We start from the raw sequence: 27923 nt of genomic DNA, 5'->3' as shown, positions 1-27923 counted from the left end.
GTATATATTTTTTTTAAATACAGTTTCTTTAATTATTCATAACTTTGAAAGTAAAATGGCCATTAAAATGATTCCAACTGCATTGTCTTTATAGCAAGTTATATTTAAATAAACTTTGTACAATTACATGTTTTGCTAATAATTTTAAAAGATACAAAACATTTAATTAAGATTTTTTATAAATACAAGCAAAATAAAAATCTTTTGATCAAAGGTAGATTAAATATTCGACCTCTAAATATTAATCGATTTCGCTCTAATACGGACGAAACTTTTTGTTTTTAAATGAACTTTAATTTTCCGCCCGGCGCTCTTTAAAATTTAAAAGTCAACATTTTTTGAAACACCCTATTCGCAAATTAAAATTTCTCATTTCTATTGTACATTATATAATAAGAATGTGTTAACTTGTCTGTAAGGACTACTACAAAAGTTAACCTAGAACCTGTTCGTCTACAAACCATATTTATATTTTATTCGTGCTGAGCAGTATTTACAAAATGTATGTAAGTAGGGAATGAAAGTGAAAACGTTAGCACAGGATATTGTTGTGTAAAATTTAAATAGGTGTGAAATGAGATGGCCGTAAGCGAGACTTTGGTAGTACCGTTTTCTGTCTGTACCGAAGTTAATTCAGAAACCACTACTTTAGCCCTTAGAATAGTGCATTTACCTTTCAGTTTACTCTTTATAGATTACCATTATATGGACTTTAGTTTCATTTCAAGTTGGCATCTAGTGTGGAATTTTTGGTCACAATATTTCGTAGTTAGAATTCACAAATTAATTTAAGGCAAAAGTGTGCACATAACGTTCTGGCGTCAAACGTGCCCTTATGGGTTCAATCTTATTCAACAATCCCATCCCTACCTCGAACGCTACCTGGGTTTCCACTTGGACCGTAAGGGTACGTTTACAACGGAGCTGTGAGCATAGATGATAGCGGAGATGGTAGCAGTGAGGCATCAGCGCTTAAAGAAAAACATAATACATTCGAATGTGGCGAAGCTGCGACTAGTGACTCATACGCGCTGGTATAAACGAGCATAGATGATAGAATTAAATTTTTCATTTTTCTGCTAGCTGAACTCCAGTATCGGAGCTTCAAAATGGACGTAGAAAAATTATTTAGTGCTGTCTTTACTCATTATTTTATTTTTTACTTTTAAACAATATTTTGTTTTTTAAATCGTGCTTACATTTATTTTCATGTGTATTTATTTGTTTTTTCTCAATAAAACCATTACTTACCTAAGAGTAATCACTAGTTTTTCTTCTATGGTTTTCCATGACAATTTTTCCAAAGTTTTCTTAATTTTGACCTTATTTTTTCTAAAATATAGTCGAATGTGGGTAGACCCATCCTCACATATACAAAAAAACGATCCGGATAATTTCTAAGTTCCTTATATAAATAGTGAAATTCAACCAAAGTACTTCGTATTTTATTTATGGGATGTACATATTTTCTAAAGCGTTTTTTCTTTAAAATATACCATTTCCTGGCTGCTGAACATAAAAACTCTTCTTCACTACTCGGACATGTTGCATGTATCACAGCTCCGTTGTGCACACTAATCAGCGATTATATTTTATCAGTTATCATCTCTGCTATAATATAATCACAGTTCCGTTGTAAACGTACCCTAAGACTCACATGGAACCGACGCACTATACTTCTAAAAGGATCTAGCCTCTAAAGTTTCATTATTATTCACTTTACTGCCTTATATTTACAGGGTTGGCAAATAAGTTTGTTCGGTTTTTGAGGGTGGAATAAATATCAATTTTTTTGATACACAGAATAAATTTTAATCGATTATATATTGACCATTCTTATTGATAACTTCTTGCCATCTTTCCACCAACTTCATTATACCACGTTCGTAGAACGTCTGTGACTTATCGTCGAAAAACCACAGTCTTCTCATTATCAAAAGTTCATGGAGTTCTGCAACTATCGGAATAAATGATAATTAGAAGGTGCCTGGCTCAGTGAATACGGAGGATAAGGCAAAACATCCCAGCAGTTTATTCCTAGTGGTCAATGACGCATGCGGTCTGGCCTTGTCGTGGTGGGAGACGACACCTTTGCAATTTGCCAATTCTGGACGTTTTGTGCGGATTGCATGGTCCAGTTTGGTTAACTGCTAGCAGTTAATGCAGTTGGATCAATTGTTTTGCCTGACGGTAACAGCTCGTAATAGATGATACCTTTACAATCCCACCATACGGAGAGCATAATCTTCTTCGGATGCAATTCCGCCTTCGAGCTTGTTTGCGGCGGCTCACTTCAGTGCTTCCATGATCTTTTACGCATTACATTATCGTAGACGATCCATTTTTCATCTCTCGTTACCATCCGCTTTAAAAAATGGGTCGTTTTCTTGACGTTTCCGCAGCGAATCGCAAATGGATATGCGAGTGGCTAAGTTGGCCTCGGTTAATTCATGCGACACCCAAACATTGAACCGAGAAACGTATCCCAGCCGGCGCAAATGACTTTTGGAGCTCGTATAGGATATGTTAAGGTGCTATTGCTATCTCTCTCACTGATTCGCATGGATCTTTATCGATTACGCTCTTGACATCATCTGAATTAATCTCAGTCGGGCGACCGGAGCGGGGCGCATCATTAATGCCAAAATTTCCAGAACGGAATTTGGCAAACCACTTTTGGCACACGCGTTCTGTTAGGGCATCATCACCTTATACAAAACATATTTTTTTATGAGCCTCTGCAGCTCGTTTGCCCTTTCTAAAATAATAGAGCAAAATATGACGAAAATGCACTTTATTTTCTTCCATCTTTACAGCTACGCAGCAAGCACAATAGTAAAATTTGTTAAATCGAAAATTATAGAAAGGTTAAGCCTAACATAATCTTTCCAATGAACAGTCGAGTTGTGCGCTTGCGCCGAGAATAAAAAAAGAAAATCAGAATGAATCTATACCAAAATAAAAAACGAACGAACTTATTGGCCAATCCGATATTTTAGAAAACATTTTTTTCTGAATCAAATTATTTGAATAAGGTTGTGACTAACTAGTTGGTGAGAGGGGTACCTTTCGGTTCCTCTCGGGAGGAAGGTAATCTTTTACGGCGCCAGATAGCCCGGAAGCTAACCCTAACCAGATCCAAATAAGAATATACCCTTAAGGGTGCCTCTGGAGAGATAGCTCCGCCGTGAGGAGGGAGTGTCCGGAAGTTGCACGTCGACGACAGTAGGTAAATGAATAACACCTCTCTTATATTAATTGTGCAGAAAACAAACTTCATAAGAACGGATTAGAAAATTAAACTTAAAATAACTGAAAATTAAAAATACGACATAAACCTTAAAAATACCCTTAATATGTAAAAAAGAAAATTACAGTCGAGCCTCCCTAGCGACACTCTCACTAGCGACCACCTCCATTTACGGACAGTTTTTGGATTTCCCCGGTTTACCCCTATACACTTTCTTGTATAAAAGAACCTCCGGTCTTTTACACTCTACATTGCGACCGCGGGGCATTGATTTTGGGGAACGGATTAAATGTTTCACCTCCCACCAACGACCACCTTATTACAAAAAGTTCGTTTGACGCGGTGATCAAAATAATTATCCCCTCTCAAGTTTTTGTTTTTTTTTTTCTAGTTTTTCCTAAAGTTTCCTGTGTAAGCTCCATACAACTTGTTCCATTTTAATCATTTTTCAATATTACTTTGGACGAACAATATTTTTTCCTATATGTGTCTCAAACGAAAGTGGTTAACTCTAGAAGAGAAAATAAATGTGTTGGAAGATTTTGCAAAAACCAAATCGAGCCATAGTCAACTTGCCGAAAGGTTTGTTCTATTTTTCTAATAATAGATGATAGTATGATGATAATTTTACCATAAATTATTGTTGTTACGAATAAATGTGATGATTATTATAAAGATTATTAATTAAGTCAATAATATGTAGTTTTTTGATAAATTTTTTGGATAATTAAGAAAAATTTGGTGCATATCATATAGCTAAATAATTATGCAATTATGTACGTTTTTAAATCTATTAATAATAAACAATTTTTAAATAGATGTTTGGAACAAAACCCATATTTTTTCATTATGAAACTTGCCTACCTCCTTCTAACGGCCACCTCCAAACAGCGGCAACTTTGCTTTCCCCCGCCAGTGACCGTTATTGAGAGGTTCGACTGTAACATATATAATGAAAATTTGAATACTTACGTAAAGCGGTATGAATCTCTTTTTAATGGTTGACGACAAACAATTTGTCGAGTAATGATTACCCAAAATTCACTCCAGTCCCAAATTTACAATAAAAATGTAGCCAATTGCGGCAACCATTGCCATCTAAGGTGATTTTTTTTTGTTACAAGGTTACTGGTTAAATTATTTTAATTGTTGTTGCTAAGCGATGTAAAATAAAATCTCAAATTATGAGAAATAAACAAAAAATCAATTGTATGTTTACTCCTTAACAAAAACTTACAGTTTAAAATGTTAAGTATAAGGGTTGATTAAATGCCAAAAGGTACACAAATCAGCGAGTACCCAACATTTCATTAATAGTAACTCTACTGCATTAATTTTCATTAATAAGTTATTTTTTAGAATTTATTAGATGTCACAGACATCTAACTGATTTGTGTACCTTTTGGCGTTTAATCAACCCTTATACTTAACATTTTAAACTGTAAGTTTTTGTTAAGGAGATTTTTGTACCTTTTGAATAGATTTTCCTTTTTGTCTATTTTACAAAGTTACATATCTGCTTTACAGATTTTTTTAAAATTTGGAATAAACAATTCTATCATTATAATCTGATGAGGTGTTAAGACGGAACCGTAACTACCACTGGAGAGATCTTTTTAAAGAATGATTATAGTTGCGTTCCCCCAAACCATCCTCAATAACAATTTTTTTGAAAAAGCGTTTTGAATAACATAGGAAGGTATTTGTATGTAAATAGCAAAATTAAACTGCGATTTCAGTACTTCCTTTTAAGAGGAGTAAGAAAAATAAACTACGATTGCAGTACTTCTCCCTAAAAGGCAAAGAGGCAAAGATTTTTTAATCGAACGACAATTCGTTGATTTAAATCGGTTCACTCATTGATAATTTAAACGATTGCAGTACTTCCTCTTAGTAGTTGCAAGAGCATCAGCAACGTAGAGGAGCTTTAACCACTTATTCGAGCTGAATTTTATCAAAATCGGACTAAGCGTTATAGAAATATTGGTAATAATAGTTTTAGAAAGGGCCTTATTTGGGTGGGGCAAACTCCCCTCCTTACGAGGCACGGCGTCGAGACTTTTAAAGTGCAAATCTGTACAAAATTTCGATTCGAATGACACTTCATTCATGAAAATCGGTTGACGTGTCGATAATTTGAAACGATTGCTATACTTCCCCTTAACAAATGTAAGAGCAGATCGTCGCTTTATTGTTACGTAGGGGAGCCCTAACCCTATCATCCTGCCAAATTTTATCAAAATCGGGCCAAGATTTACAGAGTAATTAGTAATAATAATTTTGGAGGGGGCCTTACATAAAGGAGGCTAACTCCTCTCCCGTTCAATGTACAGCATTGAGACCACCAAAATGCACATCTACATAAAATTCCGAATCGAATGACACCTCATTCATGAAAATCGGTTCGCGCGTTTAGGCGCTACGTTGTTTACAAAAAAGGTAACAAGAAGAAGAAGAACAACAACAAGAACAAGAACATTTTTTGAAAAAGTCGTTTTTGCTCATTTTTGGCAACTTTTTTCTCGAAACCTATTAGATCTGGGTTGTTGCAAAAAAATTAAGGTTATAAAGGAGGGTTTGCCCTTTATTTTAAAGAAAATTTGGGAATTTTCACTTTTATAGAAAAAGAGAAAAAAAATGTCAAAGTTGGGTGTTTTTCAACGTTACGCTTTTTCGTGCAGTTTTTGACGATCAACCCTTATACAACTGTCCTACCGGACAGTTTTAATTTGGAGTAAAAACCATCGTTGAATACTATATTTAATTATGCCCTGGTCTGAATTAATTGTACAACTTGAAACAATGCGTTAAAACTTAACTGAAATAAATAATTATGTATATTGTTATTTTAGCTCTTTGAAAGTGAATTTGTTAGCTTTACAACACGCTCGTCTGAACTAACGATACAAACTGCAATGTTACCTCTCCTCAGGGAAGGGAGAAGAAACTATTAGTTCTGTTTTTGACTAATAGATAGCACTAATGGGTTCTTCTGTGTGAGTGAAGGAATAGATTTTTCTTTTAAGTGCCATTTTTCTGTAAATGTTCGGAGTTTAAAGACATCTTATGAGTTTCAACTTCGAAAATAGTTTTAAGTGAAGGTCGTGTGTGGGTTAATACGAAATAATTTCCGCAGTATTGCTGTTGTTTTATTTAGCTCCGCATATATACCGAGATAGATCGTTCATATACGAGGTGTGGCTATTAAATAACGAGACTGATGCTGCTACAGAAGAACTATGCATGCACCAAATTCTCACGACCGACAGCTGTGCAGCGTAAAGCCTTCTCTTTCGATTGCAGCGTCTCACGTGTTTGTAGAGAAATCTGTCTGACTGGAACCGTCGTTTGTGTAAGAGGTGTTAGTTTTCGTTTTGCCGAAAACATGATACTACTACACATGTAGTAGAGCAACGAGTTGTCGTGAAATTTCACATGAAACTGGGTGAAACCGCTACTGAAACTTATCTTTTATTAAAAGAAGTTTATGGCGATGAATGTTGATCACGTGCGCGAGTTTTTGAGAGGTTCGAGCGTTTCCAAGAAGACGTTGGAGATGATGACCCTTCGCCCTTCCACGTCCAAAGCGGATGAAATTTCGATAATTATATCGATTATAATTAATCAACAGTACTACCGTGAGGTGCTTGCTCAACTCCGTGAAAGAGTAAGGATAAAAACGACCCGATTTGTGGAAGAACAAGTCACGGGGTTCTCCATCAAGACAACGCGCCCGGCTCACATTGCATTGTCTGTCAAGGCGTTTCTAGCCAAGTACAACATCCCAGTTTCAGGCCATCCGCCTTACTCGCCTGAACTGGCCCCCGTGTGACTTTTATCTGTTCCCCCAAAGTCAAATCTGCTGTAAGGGAGCGGGAAAGGAGGAATAAAACGGGTGAACACAAAATGTTAATTTAAGGAAAACTAATTCTATTTATTTACAATAAGAAAAGAACACATACAAATAAAATAAAACTGTACAAAAGTGATAAGTAAACATAAAATAAACTCATAAAATAAATCCTCAATCATAAAATAAATTAAACGTAAATCAACTCTTTTAATTGCAACACAACTCAAAAATAATACTTTTCTCTTACAAAAAATAATACTTTTCTTTTACCAAAAATTAATACTTTTCTCTTACACGTAATCAGCTGACTCGGTAGAGTAGTGGGATTAGGAGCTACGCAAGCGACGAGATCACTCTCACACACACAACGGCACGGGCCCTACTGCTGGCCCTACTCGTTCTCCTCATACCCCACTCCTCTACCTGAGCCGGCCGTCCCCACTCCGCTCTCTGACACTATCCCCCCTTTAAAAAAAGTGGAGCCTCCTTTGGAGCTCCACTTTAAGCTCCAGCTTCCTGCAGGTTTGTCCTGTTAATAAATTCATATCCTCTCTCTCCTTGAACCCTTTGCCAGTTCCGGTTGCAGCTTAGTAAAGCTTGGTGGTATGGTCCTTGTTGCCGCCCTCTCCGCCCCTTTGAGTGGTTTCCTTCTCCTGACCGTTGTTGACTGCGGGGTATCAGTACTACAGGAGCAGTACCACCTCCCGTCCGCTGTTGGTGTATCGTCTGCGACGCTCCTCATCATCATGACGGTACCGCGATGTCATTGAAGGAGATGCTGGTCTTGTAGTCGGGTGGTCTCCGCTGAACCGCCTAGCGTCTCGCTCTCCACCTTATAGTTGGATCTTCTCTCGCCTGGGGCCCACACTTATCTGATGGCCGAAGTTGTGAAGTTCCGAACTATGTGACTCATTACCATGGTTCCGCCGGGAATTGGAACTCTGATCCCTGTTGGAGGCGTTAGATCAGAACCGATGCACCCTCCAAAAGAGGTGTTAAGAGTTGGTGGGATTCCCTAAATTCCTGGTCTGGCTGACTTCTGATGAGGAGATTTTACATTCCCCTCTTAGCGCCATACTTTAGGATCCCATGGACCCATGCAAGATGTTGTGAACCGAGAGAAGTCCCTCACCCGTGCAGCTCCCTTCCACTGTCTATACTCGTGTAGATAAATCACAGCCCGAGAGGAATAACCCCTTAATTTCTCATTCTTTCTCTCACTCACACGAAGGTTAGTTAGTACATGTAATGGACTCTAGGAATTGAGGACTAGTCCTCACTTATCCTATCTTCCTCCTCAGTATCGATCCGCTGGTGACGTCGCGGTCGCAAGTTCACCCTGACGTAGGATGGGTCATCTAGCCATGTTCGGCCAGCATCCGTTTGCTCTAAATCTATCGTTTGTGGGGTCCACGAAGGGTCATCTGCACATTCTCCCCCACTTGATTCTTCGGGAATTTCGTCTCCACTCGACTCCGTTTCTACTAAATGGGACTCCAGACTTCCCTCGGACCCAGACTCATTTGAGCTGTACTCGCCTCCGCCGTTTCCTATCGGCTCAGAGAGTACATCCATTTCGTCTTCTGCATACTGTTCCAAACTGCTTTCTTGGTCTACCCTTCCTTGAGTGGTTTCCTGCGCCCTAACAGACTGGCTCGGGGACTGGCTATGTGCTGCTTTTAACCTGTTAATATGCACAATGCATTTACCGCCCTTAGAGAGGCGCAACTCATAGTTAACTGGAGAAGTTCGCGCCACCACGGTATGCGGGCCCGTCCAGGGTCGTCTAAACTTTCGTGCATGACCCATGGGGACGGCGGGTTCATAGAGATAAACCCGGTCCCCGATTTCAAACACGCGCATTTTCTTCCTCGCATTGAAGATTTTAGAACGTGCCTCTCTGGTTCGGGCATCCGTTTCTCGAGTGCTGCGAAATGCCTTATCGAGACGTTCCTTTAGTCTCCCCACAAAGTCCTGTACCGATTCTTGAGGGCTTTCCGCTTCAATGTTGCAATCAAATGGTAGCTCTACCTCCCTCCCATGGACCAGAAAATACGGGGTGTACCCGGTAGAGGAATGCGGTGTGGATCGATAAGCGGTAAGCACATAGGGTAACCAGCGATCCCAGTCCCTCCCGTCTCGCCGAACCACGCAAGCCAAGGAGTCCATAAGGGTCTTATGCAACCTCTCAACCATTCCATTTCCTTGAGGGTGATAAGCGGTCGTCTGCAATTTTTTTATTCCTAACATTTTGCAGGCACTACGGAATAATTCGGATGTAAAATTACGACCCTGATCAGTGAGCACTCTCTGGGGAATACCATGACGCAATACTAATCCTTCAACGAAAGCCCGTGCAGTCTGATCCGCCGATTGTTCTCTTAACGGAATCGCCTCAGCATATCGCGAGAAGCAGTCTATACACGTTAGCAGATATCGATTTCCCGCGGAGGTTAAAGGGAGAGGCCCCACGATATCGAGCGCTACTAGTTCAAAAGGGCGAGACACCTGATAACCCGGCGCGAGAGGGACTTGGAGACCTGCAGGCGACTTTCTTTCCTGACATATCCGGCACGCCTTAACAAACGCGGTTATTTGTTTCTCCATTTGAGGCCAATAGAACTTATTTTTGATCCGATTAACAGTTCTCGTCGTTCCTGGATGCCCGGACCAGGCCGTACTATGGAATTGTCTCAATATCTTCTGCCGCATCCCTGCGGGAACTAACACTCTCCAGTTCGTTCGGCTGCCTTTCCCATCTACTCGGTACCATAGGCCACTTTTCCCTTTTTCTGCGCGCCTCTCTTCAATCATCATTCGACACCAATCGTCACGCTCCTGAGCAATGGCTAACTCCCTCCCATCCGAGGAGCCGTCTACCGCACACACTGCTCGGCTCAGCGCATCCGCATTCGTATGCTTCAAGCCAGGTCGGTGCACCACATCATACACAAATTCGGACAGCCGTAAAGCCCATCGCGTCAGCCTGGCTGAGGGATCTTTGACTCGGAGCATCCACTTTAAGGCGGAATGGTCCGTAACCAGAGTAAACCTACGCCCCAGGAGGTAGCAGCGGAACTGGGCCGTAGCCCAGACTACAGCCAACAACTCTCTCTCCGTCGTGGAATAGTTGCGTTCGGCTGCATTCAATTGACGGCTCGCATAAGCTACCGGTCTCTCAAATCCGTCCCTCATTTGAGAGAGTACTGCGCCGATGGCAACTCCCGATGCGTCTGTGGCTAAAATGAATGGATCCGCAAAGTCCGGATAAATCAACACGGAATCGGAACAGAGCGCGTTGCGGAGCGCATCGAACGCAGCTTGCTGGGCTTCTTCCCATTTAAATGATGCGTTCTTTCGTAACAATGACGTGAGGGGCTTGGCAAGTGTCGAAAATCCTTTGATGAACCGGCGATAGTATCCGGCTAACCCCAAAAAACTCTTCACTGAACGTATCGAGTCTGGTACCGGGTAATTACGAATCGCTCGAACTTTCTCTGGGTCTGGACACAGCCCTTCCGACGCCACTATATGTCCCAAATATTTCACCTTGGGTTGTGCGAAATGGCACTTATCTAGGTTAATCTTTAAATTTGCTTTTCCTAGACGCGCGAGGACATGCTCTAGCCGCCGACAGTGTTCCACAATGGTGGAGCTATAGATGATCACATCATCAAGATATATAAAACATTCCTCGCCTTTCAGCTCAGCCAAGAGTTGATCCATTAGGCGTTGGAACGTTGCTGGCGCATTCACCAAGCCGAACGCCATACGTTTATATTCATAATGGCCTCCCATCGTTGAGAAGGCGGTCTTTTCGCAGTCCCCGGGCCATATAGGTATCTGGTGGTATCCGCTGCACAAATCCAAAGTAGAAAAATATCTACTTTTCCCCAGTGCTTCCAGCGTTTCCACAATAAGGGGCAACGGATAGGCATCCGTCTTAGTGACTTGATTCAACCCCCGGAAATCAGTGCAAAAACGGTATTTAGTTTCACCAGCCTCAGTTTTTTTCGGAACCAGTACAACAGGAGCGGCCCAAGGACTAGAAGAAGAGGTGATCACGCCCTTCTCCAGCATTTGTTTTAAATGCTCTTCGATCACTGGTTTCTGGTAATGCGGTACTCTGTATGGTCTCTTGGTTATGGGTGTCTCCTCGTTAGTATGGATATGGTGAAATACCGGTAACTTGCAGCCCTCTGCATTTGGCTCTTCGAAGACCGACTCATACCGCCTTAATACTTCCAGAATCTGCTCTTGGTCAGAGCCAGTCAGATGTCTCACCTTCGAACGCCATTCGGTTTCGAGCTGGCTTGCCCATCCGGCCTGCTTGGTTATCTGCCTCACTGCTTTCTCAGCGGGGCAGTCTACCGGACCTAGGTGAACCTTCTCGGCTATTCCTAACCGCTGCCCCTTCTCAACCTGAACGGGGCCGCTAGTCAGATTGATTGCTCGAACCCAAATCTGCCGCCTTTCGGGTACATTTAGACTGCGAGCTAGCCGCATTCCCTGCTGAGGTTGGATTACCGGCTCGAACATTAATTCGCCCTCCAGCAGCTCTTTCATCCTACCTTCTAACAACGTTTCACTAAAAGAAGGGATTGTCACTTTTCTAGCTGCTTTCACGAAGGCTGAACTGACCCGGGGAACAGTCCCTCGGCTTTTTTCCCTCTTCTGCTGTGAGCTCTCCGAAATATGGTCAAGAGCAATGGTCATATTCCGAGCGTCCACCACCATACCCATCTTACTCATGAGGTCTAGACCGATTAAACCGTCACCTACTGTGGTAACCGGAGCCACTATAAATCTGTGCTGGACCGCTAAGTTCCCCAATCTACATTCTACTTCTTGTTCGCCCTCAATAGGGATGGCCGAACCCGTCACACCTGTCGCTTTCAGCTGGGGTTCCCTTAAGGGGACAGTCCCAATCGCCTCCTTCAAAATTGAAATCTCCGACCCACTATCTACCAATAGCGTTCGCGCTATTCCCGCTATAGTAAGTACGACGGTAATCCCCTTGGAGCGCTCCGCAGAGACGGTTGGAACCAATCGCGCGTGGTCAGCCCCTAAATCCTTGATGGACCCGCCGGTGGGGCACCCGTGGGTCCGTTTCCTTTTGGGGGCGCAGCTTCTTCTCGAAAGTTAGTGCAGTGGCATGCCTGAACACCAGCCTGTGTCGCCCGCCGGGCACAGTCTCGGGCAAAATGCCCTTGTTGGCCACACACAAAGCAAGTAAGCTGTGTAACTCGGTTACCACTTCTGACGGGTCTCTGGATACCTCTCCTAGTAGCAGATTCTTGCGACTTTCTTTGGGGACAATTTCGAGCAAAGTGCCCGCTTTGACTGCACTGAAAACAATTCCCAACCTTTTTTACAGCTAGTGTGCTCGCAGAGCTTGCTTCTTCCTGGCATTGCACACCCTTTACAGATCCCACAGCGCAACTAAAGGGACTTTGACGTTGAGCGTTTTCAACTCTAGCGGCCATTTCAATAGCCTCGCTAAACGATTGGGGAGGAAAGTATTGAAGCTGCTGGCTTATCTCAGGTCTCAGACCTTTCACAAATGCCGCCAGGGTGACCCTCATCGCTTCTTCCCGCGCCCATTTATTCTCTTGTGCAGATGTTATTCCCCTGGGGATAGTTTCCTCCCCTAATCTCCGACAGCGGTCCGCAAATTCTTTTGCGCCTTCACCCGGTTGTTGTCCTAGAGAATTCAACTGTAACAACTTTTGCGCAGGGGACAACACGGTGTCAAAACGTTCCTTGAGAAGGCGTTTGTAATCTCCAAAGGAAGACGAAGGCTCCAACAACTCCGGGAAACCCGCTATACAGTTGGCGGCCGCCCCCGTTAACTTTAATCTGCATATAAGTTTCTTATCTTGTTCTGTCCACCCACCACATTCTGCCACCAATTCTAAATTCCGCAAGAAATTATCAACAGATTCCTCCTCTTCTCGCCCTCCCCAAGGACGTATCAACCCCTGCAACCCCATATCTCGCTTCACCTTACCATCCCCGGATGATCCCTGACCACCCGAACTCAGTGCAGATGCCTTTCGCAATGCTTCATTCTCCACTTTTAGTTTTGCCACTTCCGCCTTTAATTTCTCTAGATCCGCCATTATCAACAGGTTTCAAAATGAAGCCCAGTCAAAAGAGGCCGATGAACTGAAGTGAATGAGCCGTCACACGACCCTCTTACTAGTATTAGTTCGCGAGTTTTGATGAATAACAAAAAAAAATATTTTTTTTTTCTTTTTGGAGTAATTAATAATAAAAATATTTATTATGCTCTCACACCACTGTCTCGATGTCAGAAAAGGAGAAAAAAATCATTAAAACGCTGAGCGATTACTCTGAAGCCCAGAATTGAGCGAGCGCTTTTCAAGGTCAAACTAGTAGGCCGCACTGACCAGCGGTTCTGAGTTATTACAATTACGTATTAGCGACGATAATCACATTAACTTCAACTCTGTGTTAGTTCACAAATAGTACACGTATTTTACTGCTCTCTTTTCAGTATTTCTTAAATAAACACAAATTTTTTCTTTTGTTAGATAATTGTAATAAAATTTAGTGAGAACCCCAACACCTGTCACCATTTGTAAGGGAGCGGGAAAGGAGGAATAAAACGGGTGAACACAAAATGTTAATTTAAGGAAAACTAATTCTATTTATTTACAATAAGAAAAGAACACATACAAATAAAATAAAACTGTACAAAAGTGATAAGTAAACATAAAATAAACTCATAAAATAAATCCTCAATCATAAAATAAATTAAACGTAAATCAACTCTTTTAATTGCAACACAACTCAAAAATAATACTTTTCTCTTACAAAAAATAATACTTTTCTTTTACCAAAAATTAATACTTTTCTCTTACACGTAATCAGCTGACTCGGTAGAGTAGTGGGATTAGGAGCTACGCAAGCGACGAGATCACTCTCACACACACAACGGCACGGGCCCTACTGCTGGCCCTACTCGTTCTCCTCATACCCCACTCCTCTACCTGAGCCGGCCGTCCCCACTCCGCTCTCTGACACTGCATTAAAAGGAACACGATTTCAATCCGTTAAAGCTGTGAAAGAAAAAACGGCACGCGTCATGCAGGAGCTCACAGAAAAAAGACTTCCAGCACTGTTTGGAACAATGGTGAATTCGCATGGAGCGTTGTAGGGATAGGGGGGGGTGTATATTGAAGGTGATAATAACTAAATATGTAAAAATTATAAAATAAAATGTTTTATAGCAATAGTCTCGTTATTTAATAGCCACACCTCGTAGGTAAACTACTTCCATCAAAATAGTATCAGTACTGGCTTTTCGCTATTTGCCAGACAGTTGCATTGATAAGAGAGCCAGACAAACCAGGCTTAAACCCATTCGATGACCTCAAAATGAAATGGTTTCACGGAAATGATTTCTGGATACATATTGCAGTACTTCATAGAATTGCACCCTTTGTTAACCTGTGACGTGTATAAATGAAGAGGGATTGGCTTCAAAGTAGAGTGCACTTTGACTGCAGCTGGTTTGTAGTATTTATTTGTGTGTGTGTGTATGTGTGTGTATGGTTTGCTGCAAGTGGTGCATTCGTGTGTAAAATTGTCTGAACATATTGGTAATACAGAATATACGTTGTGGTTTAGCTAGTTTTGCAAGGTTATGGTGGTGCATACTGTGTATGCAAGTATTTGCACACATTAACTGACGTTTCATTAGCCCGTTAAAAGTAATTTTTGACACACTTTCCAACAAATTGTGAAAAAAAAAAAAGTTAGTAAAAGTAATTTCCAGTTGACTACAAAACATGTGCAATAATAAAAACAGAGTATCGAGTTAAAGGAAACTGCAATTTTGCATTTTACTTGATACTGGAATTCCCAAAATATAAGAAATTCGGCGGACCTTAAAGTACCACTTTACTAAGCAGGTTTTTTGTTTTTTCGAGGTTCCCTCCAAAACGGCTACTTTTTCATTTAAACTTCACACAGTTATTATGAATGTATAAGTCTGTCCAAAATCCAAAAATACTTAAAAATCTATTATAATCTATTTTGTTTCCGTTTTATTAAATAATAATTGTTAAAAACTAAAATGGTTACTTTTTGTTCCTTCTCCAAAAATTGACATTTGAGTAAATTAATAATTTGATTTTAGTGAAAAGTCGATTACGCAACTTTCCAGTTTTCTGCATTTACACCCCTCTGTTCCGGGTAGGGTTTTATTAAAAACCAAAAAATTACGTATGGTTTTGAAGCTCAATAAATGCGCAACTTTTTCTGAAATTATGTGACTCCTTGATTCATTATTCATTGAAAAAATGCAGTTGAAAATTTTAACAGAAATCATCGTGAACGAATTTTTTAGACATTAAAGTAAAAATTTCATTGTTATAAGAAACGTTTTGAGGCTCTGGATTAAATACATTTATAGAAAATTTAATGCTCTTTCTTTTGGAATGAGCAGATTTGTTGTAGGATAAAGGATAGAAAAGTTACAGCCGGTTTTATGGTGAAAAACGCGAATATCTACGGAAAAGTTAAAAATGCAAATATCTTGGATACTATTGAGAATCGGGCCAAAGTGAATAGAATATTTTTTGTTGCATTTGAGCTGCTAAATCACCTCCCGAAGTTTCGACCTCTTCTCCGTGTACACCCTGTATAGAATGGTGTCTGTAACGAGAGAACACTGTGCGGAGGCCGGCAGTGCATTAAAAATAGCTCCTGGCGCCAATAACCTCAGATGTTGAGGCGTCTTAAATCATTAAAAATAATTTAAAAAAAATCACACATTTGATTTTTATTAATATTATACAGCAATAAACAGTAACGGTAGGGAAGGGATTAGCTATGAGGTTAGCATACTGGACTCCCACGCGGAGGTCCCGGGTTCGAATCCAGCAGCTGACCCTTAGATTTTCTCTTCCTAGGAGCTTCTTACAGCTCACTGTCCGGTGATGGACAGTGTTGTCTGTAACGAGAGAACACTGTCCGGAGGCCGGCAGTGCACTGGAAAAAGCTCCGGGCGCTAATAACCTTGGATGTTGACGCGCCTTAAATCATTAAAAAAAAAAAAAAAAAACAGTAATGGTAATTTAGTTAAAAGACTAACTATCTACCCTTCAAAGTGCCATTATTGGAATTTGCCTAAAAAAATGTTTTAATTAAAAGATAAAGTTCTATAGGGTAAAGTAGGGTGAGATAGCCACCATTTTATTTGGAGGGTGCCTGCAAATTTTTGGTAAGGGCTAGGCTTACTTTATTATTATTTTTGGAAACCTCATACGCTCACAAACATAAGATAAGGTAAAATTTCAGAAAAAATGCTAAGGGAAACATTTTTTTATTCTTACAAAAAGAAAATAGCAGTTGGCCATCTATCCCCACTGGGTTGGGTGAGTTGGCCAATGTAACTTGGGAGAGATGGCCACATATTGTAAATGAAATTGCACTAGTAAAACGTAAAAATAACAGAAAAAAATGAATGGTTACTTAATATTTACTTATTCTTCTTCTTTTTAAATGCGCTTTTACTGCAATTTTGGCAAGCGTATGCAAAAGAAGAGCAATTTTCGTGAAACCCCTTCCGGCATATTATGCATTCCAACCAATCTTTATTTTCTGGTCTTGTTGTAGCTTTCCCCATATCCAGTACATTCAGTTTCATCGATTTTCTGAAATAGCATCACTTTCCTCTTCAAATTCGATTCCTGTTTCGTCCTCTTCATCGGAACTTGGGGAAGGTGAGCGTTTTCTTTTTCGGACAATCCTTTCTTTCAGAATTGTCTCTTTGGGGATGGTATTTCGTGTTGGTTTGGATTTCTTTGCAACTATGTTTTTCACAACAGCAATCTACTCGAGAGAAGTTAATAAAGTGGCAACAGACTTGGCTCGTTTTCTTGCAGAGACGACAGTTTGGGTGTGGGGTTAATACGATCTCAAATTTTCTTCAGTATAATTTCCGCGGTTAGTGTTCTGTCTTTTATGCTCAGTTGGCATTTTCCTGCAGCGAATTGGAAACCGAGCCAAACTATAACAGAAAAAAAAAAGTAAAAATAATTGGCCATCTATCCCTACTGTTTGATGGCCATCTGTCCCGAATGCTAGAGAGAGATGGCCAACATGATAAACATAACTCAACGCGTACTTTTTGACAGTTTTAGAAGTTAGGATTCATTAATGTATACTGTACTTTCCTAATATGTAAAAAACAACACTAAAATTTCGACACATACATTCGCTGCAGCACGCAATATGCAACTATCATAAAATTTTTTGTTGAGACGATAATGTTTTTATTCTCTGAGTTAATTAATAATGCTTTGACGCAGACCAAAATATACTCAGTGTAGTCAGATATGAATGTTCATCACTTGAGAGGTCACGCAGCGCCGTCGGACGACATTTCGGTTAAATTTCGGCTGTTGGCCATCTCTCCCGCTTGGCCATCTCAACTGACTTAACCCTATACACAACTAATGCAACTAATTTAATGGAAATAGTTGGCGCAATACGTCAAATTAGAACTTGCTCCCAGTTTTTGAGATATAGTGGTTTCTGTATCACGATATTTATGTATAATATTGTAAGGGTAGTGAAACCCCACCACTCATCCACTCTAGCGTAGGGGTAGTGAAACCCCACCACTCACCTACTCTAACCAGTGAGAAAGAGACAGCCCCCTCGGCACACAGAGAAGGGAGGCTCGGCGAATGTATATAAGAACGAGAGGAAAGTCAAAAAGGAGATTCTGTGATTCTGTTCAAAGTCTTGCACTTTGATTGTACACATCGTTTTAGCCACGTCAGTCAGTCTGTTCTGTTCTTGTAGTGTAAAGTATACAGTCCTTGGCAGTCAGTCATATAAATATGCTCGGCGAATGTATATAAGAACGAGAGGAAAGTCAAAAAGGAGATTCTGTGATTCGGAGATTCTGTGATTCTGTTCAAAGTCTTGCACTTTAATTGTACACATCGTTTTAGCCACGTCAGTCAGTCTGTTCTGTTCTTGTAGTGTAAAGTATACAGTCCTTGGCAGTCAGTCATATAAATATATAAAATCTTATACCGATACTGATAAAGTGTTATTTATCCATCAACGTCTACAACCAACATCTCCTCAAAAACCATTACAATATTATATTTCCTCTTTATTACAATTTCATATTTTACAATATTTTCTCTTAACTAGATAGTTTGAAAATTTATGCAGGTAATACAATCGGATTTTTTTTTTTTTTCTACTTTAATGATAGCCAAATTTTGAGATTTTGAAATAATCACAAACTTCTCAGGAGCGAACGAGAGAGAAGGTGATAATGAGATAAAGTGATTAAGGAGGAACGTCCACTCCTTTACAAGTTTTAACCTTAAAGTGAGCAATATAGTTGGCTGTCTGACGTAAAGAGTAACTAGTAATAATACTTGTAGCTGATTTGATAAGAAATATTGAACGTCCAGCCAATCAAATTAGCGTAGGGGACTGGTCAGCCACACCCGATGCTGACTTTTTGTGTTTTCTCGTGTGCCTATTGGCACATTTCTGTAGCGACTAAATTTATTGTATTTTTCTAACTAAATAGATTAGCTACTTAGCCAAACAAGCATATTTTGGGGGGTACAGATATCTGTTAGCTTCTTAAATTTTAGAAGTTTACTTGCCATCCAATAAGAAGATGCAGCGCTAAGCCGGGGTGGTATCTTTATGAAGATTGGGAGGAGATGTGTGGACAGGTGAAAGAGGATAACGTCTTCATCTAGGGGTAGCCAAAGCAGTCGCTAACGACACCCTTGCGCACGTATCCACATCCTCAGGGGGAGTCGATCAGTGTTTAAAGGGTCGGATCGTTAGGGAATCAGTTAGGGATAAATTTGTATTGAGGAGGTTGTTTTGTAAATTTTGATATTTAATACAGATTTTGTTTTTTGTTTTTTAACCCTAAAATTCTGCTAATTGTTAAGAACTTATTGTTTTTGAGAAAAATTTCTGAAACTTATCGCTAGTTTAAATGAAATAATACTGTTTTTAGAGTAACTTACTTTTAAAAAGTGGCAATTGAATGTCCTTCAGGTCAAAACGACGTCACATCAGACCAGCTGTCAACAAGTTATGCAAGTGACCCCTACTTGGGGGTTACAGATGGTAAAATGCCCTTTAGTTGGCAGTAATTGTCCAGCTTCCGTGCTGTACACTACCTCTCTCAATACAGCAAATTTCTTTTAACCATTATTTTGGTTAATCGTTTAATTTGGTTCATTAAATCATAAAAATTTGTAAATAATCAATTCTCTGGTTTCACTGTTTTATGTAGAAATGCACACCGTGTTCAAACGATTGTGTTAATCATTTATTTGGAATATTTCATTTTATAAATTATAAAAAAAAATATTTCTGAAGAAGCGATTTAGATTTTTGTTAATAAATAATTGTTATTTAAAAGAATGGACAGAATAATGGTCTAACCCAGCGTTTCCCAACCTGTGGTACTAAATAATCAATAATGGCGGGTATAAACATTTTTTTAAAAAAATTAAAGCATAAAAATATCATAGAAACGTTTTTCCCTATAATACATAAAAAGTATTTTAATTAATAATGTTATATAGTAAAGATGTTAATATGTACAATAATAAGGTTAGTCTGTCTCCAGATATACGAGAAAATATAATAGCACATTTAACAGGATTAAAATTGTCTTTCATGGAGTATTTACCAAAACCCGAAAACACAAATTATAATTGGATTTCAAAAACCCCTTCTATAAAGAAAATTTAGGAGAAGCTACATCATTATCAATTAAAGAAAATTTAATAGAATTATCATGTGACAGAACTTAAATGATAACTACGTAAAGATCTGCTTAAAGAGACTGGATTGTAATGAGTAAGCTCTATCCAAGCAACATTGGTACTTACTTTAATTTCTCGCACAAATATTTAAAACATTTATGATTGGTAATTTTCTCCATATGTTGTGGTAGACCTGTTGTATAATTGACAGAGTTTCCCTTCGTTTTCATTGTTTGTAAAGTCCAGAATTGAGGAATGTTTTATTTTGTAAGGTGGAAGTAAAATTTTTGTTACAGCTTTGGAAGTGTATTGTGAAGATTGTAGTGGACAAGGTGTAAGTATTATTAGTCCATATTAATATTTGGAATTCGTATTTTTAAATCTAGTATTTACAAAAGTCTATTTGCTTGCAAAAATGTGTTGGATATTATATTTTCTTTTATGGAAGGAGAGGGGCCACATTTCAACATCACAGTTAAAATGTGCCCTACCGACCTGCAAGTTAGTGACTTTTTTTGTTTAATCGCAGAGAAGGGGAAAGTGGGCTCGAACCTACATTAAGAAGCGCAACAAACCGAATATTTTGTTCAAACTTCCTAAACTCATCACACTTCGGGTACATCTCGAACTGAGTCATTCTTGATTTTTTGGACTAGATTTCAGTGGTTTTGTTGCTTTTTTTGCTGCAAAAATTTGTTTTTAGGAGTGCTGAGATTAATCTAAATGTCCAGTTTAAGTTGGATAGAAAAAAAAAATTGTTCATTTTAAATTTAAACGGCTTGTTTTCGAGAGTATTAACTGCAAGAATGTTCTAAGAATAGCTAAAGCAATACCTTTTACAGCTAAAGAACAAGAAATACAGTTCTTGATCTTGTTCTAGGCCTTCAGTTCGTTTGTTTGTATATATCCACATAATAGCCCATATCAACTATCTCTGCAAGGCTAACAAATGTTGTGTTGAGCATTAGGAGTATCAAGTATAAGCGTTGTTAGTCTGGGATATCCGCAGTGACCTCCAAGATGCGAGGAGAAGTGGCTAGACCCCTCTGTAAGGGGACTCCCTCCCATTTGCAAGATAATTTGGATCTAAGAATCCATGTGCCTATCCTCCGGCATCTTATCGTGATAGAGTTCCCAGTTTTATCAAGAAATAATAAGTTTTATCGATTACAGAAATATTCCATACATTTTTGATCAGCTAGTTAATTATGATACAGAAAGAAAAGACTCTTTAATTTAACATGCAAATGAATAATGAAAAAGAAGATGTTAAAAGTTACCATAAAGATTATTACAGTTACTAAAAAGGAGCGTTTAATTAGTGAAATTTTAATGGGTTAGCATTTTGGCTGGCCGAGGTTACCGTCAAGTTACTCACTAAATAGCTTACAGTGTTTCTATTGTATTAATTTATAAAATAAATTTGGGACTTAAATCAGGGCTGAATTTGTAGAAAATTACTTCTAGGCCACCAGCTATGTAAGTTAATAATAGAAAATTTACACGTTAAAAGTAATTCCTTATTATTGATCGGTTTTGAGTTTCACCAAAATATTCCATTTTGAGAGGTCCCCTTGTACGAAAAAATGGTTCTTACAAATTGATCGGTGTGTGTACACAGGGTGAACCAGTAAGTAATGTCCATTGGCCTACTGTGTGTAGTACGTCTAAAGTGGAGTTCAATGACGTATTGACCAACTTCATATTTTCCACTGTTCTTGAGTGACGTCACTTTAAATTTTTTATTCTAAAATCATTACTTTTTTCCCATAAAAATGTTATTACTCAGAAAGTTTTAGTCCGAATTCAATTCTGATGACACGGTTAGAAAGACAGAGAAATTTTCTAAAAATTGACATTATTTTGAAGCATAAGTTATTCTCCAAACAGCCTCAATCTTCCTCCGAATGCTGGAAAAATAAAAGTAATCGAAATTTTTGAAGAAAACTCATTACCAGACCTAGGTGCTGGCACTTTTTATAAAAGTTTCCTTGCCTAATGGGCTTTTCAAACGGTATATCATTTTCCAGGATTCCTTTTATCTTCGTACGAGAAATTAAGTTTGTTTTTGCAAGAAAACGTGTTCACGAGCACTCAACAGTGTTAGTTTATCAAGTTGTTTAATTCATTGAAAACTCTTTTAGATGGACCAGTAGTCAATTTTTAAAGTAGATTGTCTTAAAATAAGGATGTCAAAGGTTACAAATAGCGTCTTAAAAAATTTACTTCTGATCTCTCTGAAATATTTGAGAAAATGTCTTACTGGATAGTGTTGTCTTTAACGAAAGAACACTGTCCGAAGGCTAGCAGTTCACTGAAAAGAAAAGCTCCGGGCAACAATAACCTCAAATGTTGACGCACCTTAATATAGCAATTGCGGTAGATGTACTTCAGACTGATGGAGGTAATGTTTCTTCGCTCCTGATCATCAAGGGGATAGTACTGGTCACTGGGTCACTGTACAAAGCTTTCTGCCAGCCACTAAAACTGTTTTAAAACTACTGTCGTTGCGTTTGTTCTAATCTTTTTTTTTGTTTCAGGATACCAGCAACTGAAAAAGTTGTCTGCTTCAATTGTTTTTAACAGGTAAGTTCCCTTTGTTTATTTCTAATTTATTTTTGAGCATTCATTTATGAAATTTACAAAAAATAAAACAAATAACCGTCTTTGAAATAAGAACAGAAAGAAAAATACTGCTTGAAATTACGTCCAAGGAGTAGATCAGAAGTGGTGAGGAGGCACATTTGAACAGGAGGCACCTTTGAACAGGGGCTACCTTTGAACAGTTTTAATTTCTCGCCAAATATTTATAACATTTATGATTGGTAATTTTCTCCATATTTTGTGGTAGATATGTTGTATAATTGACAGAGTTTCCCTTCGTTTTCATTGTTTGTAAAGTCCAGAATTGAGGAATGTTTTATTTCGTAAGATGGAAGTAAAATTTTTGTTGCAGCATTGGAAGTGTATTGTGAAGATTGTAGTGGACAAGGTGTAAGTATTATTAGTCCATATTAACATTTGGAATTCGTATTTTTAAACCCAGTATTTATAAAAGTCTATTTGCTTGCAAAAAGTGTTGGATATATTTTCTTTTATGGAAGGAGATGGGGCCACATTTCAACATCACAGTTAAAATGTGCCCTACCGACCTGCAAGTTTGTGACTTTTTTTTTTGTTTAATCGCAGAGAAGGGGAAAGTGGGTTCGAACCTACATTAAGAAGCGCAGCAAACCGAATATTTTGTTCAAACTTCCTAAACCATTCTTGTCATTCTTGATTTTTGGACTAGATTTCAGTGGTTTAGAAGAGAAAGTAATGTAGTAGTGAGAGAAATAACTGATAGAAGGTAGATTCAGAGTAAAGTAATATCATTTCTTTCTATTTTATATTGTGCTCAAAGGTATCCCACCAGTGGGGCAGATATTAACATTTGACACAACATTTTTAAATTATGTATGTAAAGTACCAACTGTTTATTGATATAGATCTGTTAAGAAGACTTGAAAGTTGTAGAAAACAAAATAAAAAGGTTCAATAATACGATTCTGGTGCTCTCTGTAACAGAAAATGTAAATTCTGTTCAAATGTGCCCCCCTCTCCACTACTTTTAAAACAAATATAATTATATATTTGATTTAAATACCATATCTCGATTTAAATATGATTTATAACGGATAAAAACAAGCAAATGGGACATCTAATATGTCTACGAGGGTCGTTTGAAAAGTCCGTGCAAAAATAAAAACTACTTAATTTTTTGGGGTAAACCTTTTTTATTTTTCAACATAGTCTCCTTTTAGGCTTATATATCCAACGCTGCTCTAGTTTGTTGATCCCTTCCGAATAATAGGATTTGTCCAAGTCTGAAAAATAGCCATTCGTTTCTGCAATCACCTCCTCGTTTGAATAAAATCTTTTTCCCGCCAGCCATTTCTTCATATTGGGGAACAAATAGTAGTCCGAGGGAGCCATGTCTGGAGAATAGGGGGGATGTGAAACGAGTTGGAACCCTATTTCCATTAATTTTGCGACCACAACTGCTGAGGTGTGAGCTGGTGCGATATCGTGATGGAAAAGGACTTTTTTGTGGGCCAATCGTGGGCGTTTTTCTTGCAGCTCGGTTTTCAAACGGTCCAATAACGATGAATAATATGCACCTGTAATAGTTTTACCCTTTTCCAGATAGTCGATGAGGATTATTCCTTGCGAATTCCAAAAGACAGTCGCCATAATCTTTCCGGCCGAAGGAACGGTCTTCGCCTTTTTTGGCGCAGATTCCCCCTTGGTAACCCACTGTTTAGATTGTTCTTTGGTCTCAGGAGTGTAGTGATATATCCATGTTTCATCCACAGTGACGAAACGACGCTTAAAGGTCCTGCGGATTCTTCTGGAACAGCTGCATACCGTCCTTGCAACACTGTAAAATGTATGTATAATAGTTCGCCATTTTTTTTTTGTTACTAATTTCTCAACTATCTGAATATGATGATATTAATCTGTTTATTTTGTAAGTTGCTGAAATATTATTCAACCTGTCATTAATAGTAATGTTAAAAGCCTTTTATGAAAACTGACGAAGCTATGTACATTTTGTTACCTCAGCAAAGATCGGCAAAGGATTTCCAATTTGATTTAGCACAGAAACTACAAAATCTACTGCCCAGAAAACTGAAGGTTTTTTTGTTTAAGATGAGGCAAATTCAGAATAAAAGAAAATAAAGGTAGAACTATAATTCTCTATATCAGGGGTGGCCATCTTTTCTATATATAAGATCTACTTTTTATCTTAAAAGTGTGTCGCGATCGACTTGTTGCCATAGGCGTAGTCTAAGGGGCGAAGAAGGTGTGTGAAATGCTTACTATGATACTACACTGTGTTTCAGTATAAGGTGCATTCCAGCAAGAGTTATGGGTAGATAATTAAAATATATTATTTTTTAAATCACTTATTAAGTTTTCGAGATATAGGCTCATGAAGGAAATAAATTTCCAGACCCAACTTGTGATAGCAGCATTCCGCACCATGCGGTACCTAATAATGCTATTTTCCGACACTTTTTCAAGATAGATTTTTACTAACTTAAAATGCAATTTAATTTTTCTTTATCAACTGCAATGTATAAGTTGTTTTACTATTTGTTCGTAAATATGAAAAAGTTGGTTATAAAAATGCACAGTATGGCTGATAATTTGATTTCAATATTTCACTTTCGCGTTTTTTGGGGTGCAGGAAAATTGATCATGAAAGAATAATATGAGTTACTTTTGACTAATCTATCAATAGCTCGCTGAGTTCACCTCGTACTGAAATATAGATATACGGCTTATCTACCTACGTAATAAACAACTGCAATAATTATTTAAAGGGCCAAAAAAACTCACATTCAGGAGAATTAAAAGAACGTGGATAATTATTAACAATATTTATTAATTCAAAGTAGCTACAGATAAAGACAGATTTAGAATTTACTTTGTTGCCTTAACATTAATGGGAAGACTTGAGTTTGCATGTCTCTAACCAAGGAATCATAATTGTTAGCAAGTTTTGTCTTCTACAATCACTTCAAAGTCCATGGTACACACGGAATTCCACCCCAGACATTGGGAGCGATCGACGATCGACCAAAACTGGGCCTCGCGATCGACTTGTTGGCCCACCTCTGCTCTATAAGACAGGAATATACAGTGGAATCTCCGGTTATCCGTCATGGCCGGGACCGGACACGTGACGGATAGTCGAATAGACGGATAATGGAAAAAAAAAACAGGAAAATTTCCAGATTCTTTTGTTTAACGTGTATAAAACTTTGTATTAACTGGTATACATATTTTATACGTTTATACGCTTAAGTCTTAAAGGTTAGGTGTCTTTCATTATTCAATTCATTCTATTGTGTATTAAAATTACTGAATACAATGTCCTGCGACATCTAATCGGTTTTGTGGGCGGTTTTGTTTGTGGTTGATCTTTTTAGGGAAAAAACCCACAAACTGTCGAATGATGGACACGAGTATGTACCTAAAAGACAAAGGGAAAAATCTCAAAAGAAAATATTCACTGGGTAAACCTCAGATTTTTTTTTTAAGACAAAAGGACTCCTTTTTTTTTAAGGCTAAAGGACTCTTTAAAATTTCTGTACACTTAAAATAATTTTTTGGGTTTTCTTTTAATTTTTAAATACTGAGGACAGTGACGGTTAATTGGAATAGACGGATAAAAGGGTGACGGATAACCGAGACTCCACTGTACAAAGTATTTTTGTATTAGGATAAGACATTTTTTCGTGTGACCCAAATTTTTCATTCTGGTGCACTAGAAAAAATAAAATAAATAGAAAAGTCTTAAAGTATGACGTTTTTGTGAAAGATGGTAACACATTACAGTGCCTGTTGTAACAGCAAATGAGTTTGTAACTGTTTCTAGTTAAATTATACTTTTCGTATTGATGTTTCAATCAGGCCGGTAATTTCCAGTAGTAGTGTAGTCGTTTATTCTTCTTTTCAAGTATCAGTTGAAGAAGTTAGTGAAGAGATTAGCGCCATTAAGGATGGACCTGATTCTGATCGTATTCTTCCTTTTTCATCTCTAAATGTCGGCCATCTCATCTTTATACCGTCCTCTAAGTGGAATATTTAATCAGACTGTACTTGGAGTTTTTCTTGATAGATGGAAAGAAACATATGTACCCCCAAAGGGTAATCGATAACACCTAATCGATAACTTTCGCCCGATCTGAGGATTGTGTGGTTTCAGTAAGCATTTCAAGTTCTCTTAAAACTGTCACTGGTTAAATAAATAGAACAGAATAAATCTTTATTACAATAAATATGTATAAAAAAAAATAAATATTCGGAGATGTCAATGTACAAAACATTGTAACCTTCATAACAAGTGAGGATAACAAGGAAGGTTATAAGGTGTAGGATAAAAATGCAGGGAAAAAGGAGAGGAAAAACCTGCAGCTGGTGTAGAAAGTTAGAGTAGGATATGTTTGATTCTTTTGTGCCTGTAGAGTGTAGAAGGATCTGCAGGAGGCAGTGTCGCGGCATAGTGGATTAGGATGACAGTCTAGGATGGAAAGGAGTTTCAGCAGAAGATTTTGGACATAGGAGTGTACCGGGAATAATGGATGCAGTCTCCGTGGAGTGAGTCATTGACAGTAGAGTCTGTCGCAAGTGTGACGAAATTTTTTCTGTGTTGCCCTGGAGTTTCTTGATGTTGCCTACTACAAGTCCAGGCTCCAGACCGAGCAGGCGGCGTAGAGCCACATCGGGCCTAATGACCACTTTGTAAAGGAGGAGTTTGTTGGTCACCAGTCATTTTTGGAGTCACGTGAGAGTAGAGGAAATAATAGTCTTGTAGTCCAGTTTGCCTTGAGTTTACTTTGTCCTGAACGTGCGTAGTGAAGGTCAGTTTGTTGTCCAAAGTTAGGCCTAGGTACTTAAAGTGTGTAGACCACAGGGGATCAGAGAATTATTGTGTCGTAATTTGTCGATTTAAAGAGGATCTTCGTTTGAGTGAAGAGTATAGCGTTAGTCTTATCTGGTTAAATAAATTTCTTCTCTAAAAATTACATGAATTTCTCCTATATCTTGTCGTTCATCGAAGATTTAGTTTGCTCCATTAACTAGATGGAAGAGTTGCGATGGAAGAGTGATTGCAGTTTGACAAAGAGATTTATAGCGTTTGCCTGGTGTATGTTAGTTGGTGACAACGACTACAGAAACGTTCGTAGATGGCTCATGGTCATTTTCTTTTTGCTCTTCTGGAACATAGCGGCCATCAATGCGTACAGAAATCTCTTGGATAATAATGCTAATAACCATCGCGTATTTATACCTCAAAATTAGGTATATTTGTGATTTTTCTGATCACGTTGATTTGTTCCATTTTTCAAGTTTTTTTTTTATTTTCTTTTTTATACAGGGTGTATACGGAGGAGTGGTCGAAACTTCGGGAGGTGATTCAGCAGCTCAAATGCAACAAAAAATATTCTCTTCACTTTGACCCGATTCT

General features: G+C 38.5%; 1 long non-coding RNA gene across 1 annotated transcript in view; it reads left to right on the top strand.

The window, feature by feature from the left end:
• LOC141461712 (uncharacterized) overlaps positions 1 to 27923 on the top strand; it is a 432780-nt gene that overhangs the window by 247575 nt on the left and 157282 nt on the right. The window contains exon 3 of the long non-coding RNA XR_012463015.1: positions 22444 to 22489. This is a non-coding gene — a long non-coding RNA (uncharacterized lncRNA). The remainder of the gene's footprint in view (positions 1 to 22443; positions 22490 to 27923) is intronic.

The sequence above is a fragment of the Rhodnius prolixus genome, unplaced genomic scaffold, assembly GCF_049639745.1.
Source record: "Rhodnius prolixus isolate KJV_2025 unplaced genomic scaffold, Rpr scaffold_12, whole genome shotgun sequence".
Classification (NCBI taxonomy): domain Eukaryota; kingdom Metazoa; phylum Arthropoda; class Insecta; order Hemiptera; family Reduviidae; genus Rhodnius; species Rhodnius prolixus.
This window is presented reverse-complemented; position numbering and strand designations above follow the sequence as displayed.